Source organism: Phoenix dactylifera, unplaced genomic scaffold, assembly GCF_009389715.1.
Source record: "Phoenix dactylifera cultivar Barhee BC4 unplaced genomic scaffold, palm_55x_up_171113_PBpolish2nd_filt_p 000558F, whole genome shotgun sequence".
NCBI lineage: Eukaryota > Viridiplantae > Streptophyta > Magnoliopsida > Arecales > Arecaceae > Phoenix > Phoenix dactylifera.
In genome coordinates, this window is record NW_024067965.1 from 100255 (window position 1) to 106249 (window position 5995).

Below are 5995 nucleotides of genomic sequence, written 5' to 3' on the forward strand. Positions count from 1 at the left end.
CCATATCTCATACGGTGTGGTAGGAACGGACTTAGAGGGAACTCTATTCAATATATAGATAGCTGTAAGTAGGGCATCTCCCCATAAGAATAAGGGTAAGTCAGTGAAGCTCATCATGGACCTGACCATATCCAATAGGGTCCGATTCCTCCTTTCTGACACTCCATTGAGTTGAGGTGTTCCAGGAGGTATCCATTGTGACACTATACCATTTTGTTCGAGATAATCGCGAAACTCTCCACTAAGGTATTCTCCTCCTCGATCTGATCGAAGAACCTTAATGAGTTTCCCTGTCTATTTTTCTACTTCAAATCTGAATTCTTTGAACCTTTCAAATGCTTCAGATTTATGTTTCATAAGATAGACATAACTATACCGTGAGAAATCATCGGTAAAAGTAATAAAGTAGAAAAATTGACCCCTAGCCTGCACATCGAATGGGCCACACACATCAGTGTGTACTAGGGCAAGTATTTCAGTGGACCTCTCCCTGTGTCCTACAAAGGGTAATTTGGCCATTTTTCCTTGAAGGCAGGATTCACAAATAAGATATGACTCAGAAGTCAATGAACTCAAAAGCCCATGTTTCTCCAATTTGTTAATTCTGTCTTCTCCTATATGGCCAAGTCTGAGGTGCCATAAATACTTTTGATTTATCTCATCTCTAGATCTTTTTGATCCTATAGTACTCATTGTATGCTCAGATACATTCATAGATACATCCATATGTAAGTGATAGAGACCGTCAATCATAAAACTACATCCAAATAGTTTATTTCGCAAATAAATAGAAATGTAGTCTTTATTGAAATTGAATTCATAATGTTTCTATGCTAGACAAGATACAGAAATCAGATTTCTACTAGCACTAGGTACAAAATAACAATCTCTAAGTATCAAACTAAATCCTAACGGTAAATGCAAAGAAAATGTGCCAACAGCAACAGCAGCAACTCTTGCTCCATTGCTAACCCTTAGGGTTACCGCACCTTCTGTAAGCCTTCTACTTTCCTTTAGACTCTGCATGGTAGTGCATAAGTGAACACTAGAACCAGAGTCTATAACCCAACTAAAAATAGAAGAAACCGTTAGATTAGTTTCAATAATGAGCATATTAGACATACCTTCAGAAGGCGTGTCACCCTTCTTGCTCTTTATGTTTTCCATGTAGATAGGACAGTTTCTCTTCCAATGGCCATCTTCATTGCAATGGAAACATTTTCCTTTAGGTTCGACCTTTTTCTTAGGAACTTCCTTCTTCGGCTTTTTCTCGGTCTTCTGTTTCTTCGCAGGCTTCTTCTTCTTTCCAGTAGAATTTCTCTTGGAAGTAGAAGCTAGCTCAGCAGCAAGAACTGTACCCCTTGAACCTTTCAAGGCTTCCTCAGTTGTCACCAACATATTCAACAATTCAAGTTTGGTGCATTCAATTTTATTCATATGTTAGTTTACAATAAACTGCCCATATGAAGATGGCAACAATTTTAGGATCAAATCCGTTTGCAAATCTTTGTGCATGGTCATGCCAAGCTTCTCAAGCTCCTCAAGATCCTTGATCATGGTCAAACCATGTTCATGGACGGACTGCCCATCACGCATCTTGGCTTTGAAGAGCCGCTTGGACACTTCAAACCTTGCTGCACGACTCTGTTCACCATACAACTCTTGTAGGTGATCAAGTATGTCCTTAGCAGTCTTCATGCTCTCATGTTGGTATTGCAATTCGTTGGACATGGATGCCAAAATGTAGCACCTAAACTTATTATCGTCATCCAACCATTTTGCATGCGTCTCACGCTGCTCATTGGTTGCACGGGTTGGTAACACCGGGAGTTCATGGTCAAAAATATAAGCTATCTTTTCGTAACTCAAGATAATCTTTAAGTTGCGGAGCCAATCTTTATAGTTTGGTCCGGTCAACCTATTATTATCTAGAATTCGAACTATCGTATTGGAAGCCATTGACATCTGCAGAGAGTAAAGATTCTAATTAGAAATTTGTATTTGATATTAATTTATTTTAGGAACTTTTAAAACAAAATTGGATCAAATCCTCCCACTATTTCTCGGATCTCTCACACTCCCCTGGTAAAGATACGGAAACCTGCGACTTAGGGTTTCGAGTGGGGTGCTGCGGTCCCACCAATCTACATGTTACCTCACCTAATAGTTATTGGAGACACATAGACGATGAGTGTACAACTCTTGTACAATGCTTCGTAAGCATATTGAGCTAACCTGATCTCCAAGTCATAAGGACCTCACCTAACAGTTATTGGATCCGTTCCTTGGTTAAGTCAGACCCACCGTATGTTCCACGAAAATAAAGTTGTGATTGGATCCTCACCTAACAGTTATTGGAGCCCAACCCCACCTTTATCCCATAACATCTCATGTTAATAGAGAGGTCCAATCCCCCGATGCAACTAGCCCACTGTATCCAGCCGAGACTAATCAACGCCGAAAAGATCTTAGCAACTCTACTACGGTGGAAGACCAATCGACTTAATGTTGGGTAATGAGATCTTAGTGATTCCAACTTTGAGCTTTTCATAGGAGGTAATCGATCAATTGGCTAGGTAAGTAGGTGGGAGGCTCCCCTTACTCAGAGAGTAAGATCCTAATTAAGTAACCACCTTTGAGCTTGCCTAGACACCAATTAGATCAATTAATCAAATATGGCTAGCTCAATGTATCGTTCACTCTCGATTGATTTAGGAATGTTTTAGGTCTCTTGGGATTTACATCTAATGTAACCATCTACCCCATACCATATGTCATTTGATTTACATCTTATGTAAATGTCACATTGGTTCAGATTTACATCCTATGTAATTATGAAACCTTTCATATATTATGTGATTACATCTTATGTAAATAACATAATTATTTCAGTTTACATCTTATGTAAATGTCCTATTATTTAAGGATTTTATTTACATCTCATGCAAATAAATTTTTGTTTAACTAATACATACATCTCATGCATACATTATTTTAAACATAACCTTAAACAAGTATGAACATTATGATTACCATATGCATCTCATGTATATTTTCAGATCTGAAATTTTAAACCTATTATGCTATTCTTGGATTTCAGATCATGCATTACTTGATTTAAAACATTATAATCTAATTGCAATTCTAAAATAATTTGCAAGATCATAGCAAATAAAAATCTGCATGCTAAAAATTTCTGCACGCAGAAAATCTAGCAAGCATAATTCCTTTAAAAATCAGATTAAAAATGTGGTAATCAATCCTTAGGTCCTAATCATGCTCCCTATAACCATGGCTCTGATACCACTGCTGAGTTACGCCTCGTTCGATGCGACGTTTGCAGCGGAATTCGAACGGGACGTCGTTCATCGCATGAACGCGCCTCGGATCGTAGAATTCAAAAAATTTTCTGGATCCAAATCCAGAAGATCTTTGAATTCATTAGGAAGGGGATATTAGGATCTGAGGAAGGTTGATTAAGATTCATAAAACTGAAACTAAAATTAGAAAAAATTAATTTAAAGATCTCATCTTCAAAAATTCTGCAGGTGAAGACACCGCAGCCTGATGATCTATCTAGGTTCCTGTTTGAGCCACACAATTGTCCGGCCTCCACAAGTATCCACACGAGGATCTAATCATCTGAGATAGGGTCTTACCGGAGTGCTAGCTCCTTGCAAAGATCTCTCATGACTATCATATAGATTAGAAGATAAAAATCTGCAACATACCTCCTTAAAGAAGAACCCTTTCTTCTTCAACCTTGCTCGCGATGGAGGAAGAGGAAGGAGGAACCTTGCACGTGGATCTTCCTTGCCTTGCTACCGTGGAAGAAGAGGAGGATGAAGACCCCTTGCTGCCGTGGAGAAGGAGGAAGAAAGAAGAGGAGCCGTGGAGAGGAAGAGGAGATAATTATTCATAACTTCTCCCTTGCTACCCTTTTATAGATTGGGTTTAGGGCTCTTCCTAATCTTATTAGGAGTATGGGACTATAACCCACCCTTAGATTAATGCCAAGTGTCCAATCCTTGTGCTCACAGATGCATGACATGTGTCTATTTAATCAATTGATTAATTTTCTAATCATATTAAAATTTCTAATCTAATTAGGAGAATTAATTGATTTGGGAGCATGCATCCTACGACGCCATGTGGACTTTAAAGTTCGCATAGTGTGAACATGACTTAAGTCATATTCATCCAACAACGACATGTGGTTTTTAAAATCCGCACAAACCTTGGTTTAATCAAATTGACCCAATTATGAATCTAAATCAATTTGGGTCGAATCCAATTTGATTTGGCTTATTAAATCAGCCCAATTGCAATCCAATTGCAATCAATTCCACTTAATTCTTCTTCCATTAACTCACTAACACTTAGTGTGTTAATTCAATCACCAATCATATTGATAATTGATTTATATTATGATTCCAAATCACAATTATGATAGTCTGACTAATTAAATCCTCTATGTGTGTGATCCCGTAAGTTCTATTCTGACTGGTAGTGATAAATATTGAGATCTCCATCTCAATATCACTGAAACTCCTTTCAGTGGACTGAAACGATTTCAGTTCTACTCTGAGGGTTCACTAATCACCAAGTGAATACCTTCGAGTCTCACAATCCACTAGTAACACCTAGCAGTATGTGGTGGCAACCCAGCAGAATGGAATATCTGAACCTCTTGGTGCAGTTAGCGTATGATACAGTCCTTCTATCATGGATTCCGACGTGACGGAGGTTATGGATATCTCGTCAAACCCCATCGTCTGTCATATGTCAAATTTATACAACTTCCAGTTCGAGATATGAAAAACTCTTTTTCCAAAATACCTGGCCAGGAATTTATCGAACTCAGTCTCATAAATCACATAGGATCACTCCTAATCTATCATGGTCGATAGATCCCATCTAGATGCAACCCTATTCCAAAATGAACCTACTGCAGCCAATTCACACTACAAGGACCCAAATGACTGGGGCCCAAGTTCACATGCTTGTCAAACTACAGCAACCTCACAGTGAATAGCTAAGGCATCGCAGGTCAAAGGACCAGTCATACAGCTGCAGCATAAGTAGTCACTGACGAGTGGATAGACATCCATTTGACTACTATCTTTGGTCACGCTCAGTACCTTATTCTCTAACAAGTACTTGCATAATCACTCCAATGTCTCTATACCGTGAACTCGAGACTCATCCATCTGACAAGTGATCTGTGCACTAATCTCAGCGGATCGATCACCGTCCATCGTGATAGATCCATCGATCAGGAGCATTTAGAAATTAATCCCTAATGACACATGCCTCAAATTCTCAACTCCTTGAAATTATGTGTCATCATCTATTAATTTTTTGGACGATTCATGGACACATACAAACATGAATAAAAAATAAATTGCCCAATTTTATTTATTAATAAGTGTCAAATTACAAATTAATGCCCCAGATTACAAATATGCGTCCGCCATGTTGGCTTCTAGGGCATACTTCTAACAATATATTCATACTCATATACATATTTGGGATGCAGTTTGATTAAAGGATTGAATTGCACGTTAACTTGCCACTGAAGGATATTTTTGGTATTTCTACCAAATTTGATATTTTTCAGGTAGACATGACACATTGCTAGACGTCAATATAGGTTTGATCGAATTAAAGAGTTTAATTCGATCACCAATTAGAAAGGATTCTAATTGTTAAGTTCGGGTTCGCGCAGGTTGGACTTAAATCGATTAGAAGAGTTCTAATCAAGTTGGGTCAACTCGCACTCACATCTATTGCTGGCTAAGTATGGAACCCAATGGATCACACACAAGAAAACTTATCAAGGGTCTAATTGGATTAGATCATGTTTGCAAGATAAACATCCTAGCAGGTGTTGCAAACCCTAGCTCCTGATTCAAATTAAATTTGAATCTGATTCTTAGATTAGGTTGATCTAATATGATTAGATCATGACCTAATATGGGTTAGCCAAGAGTTG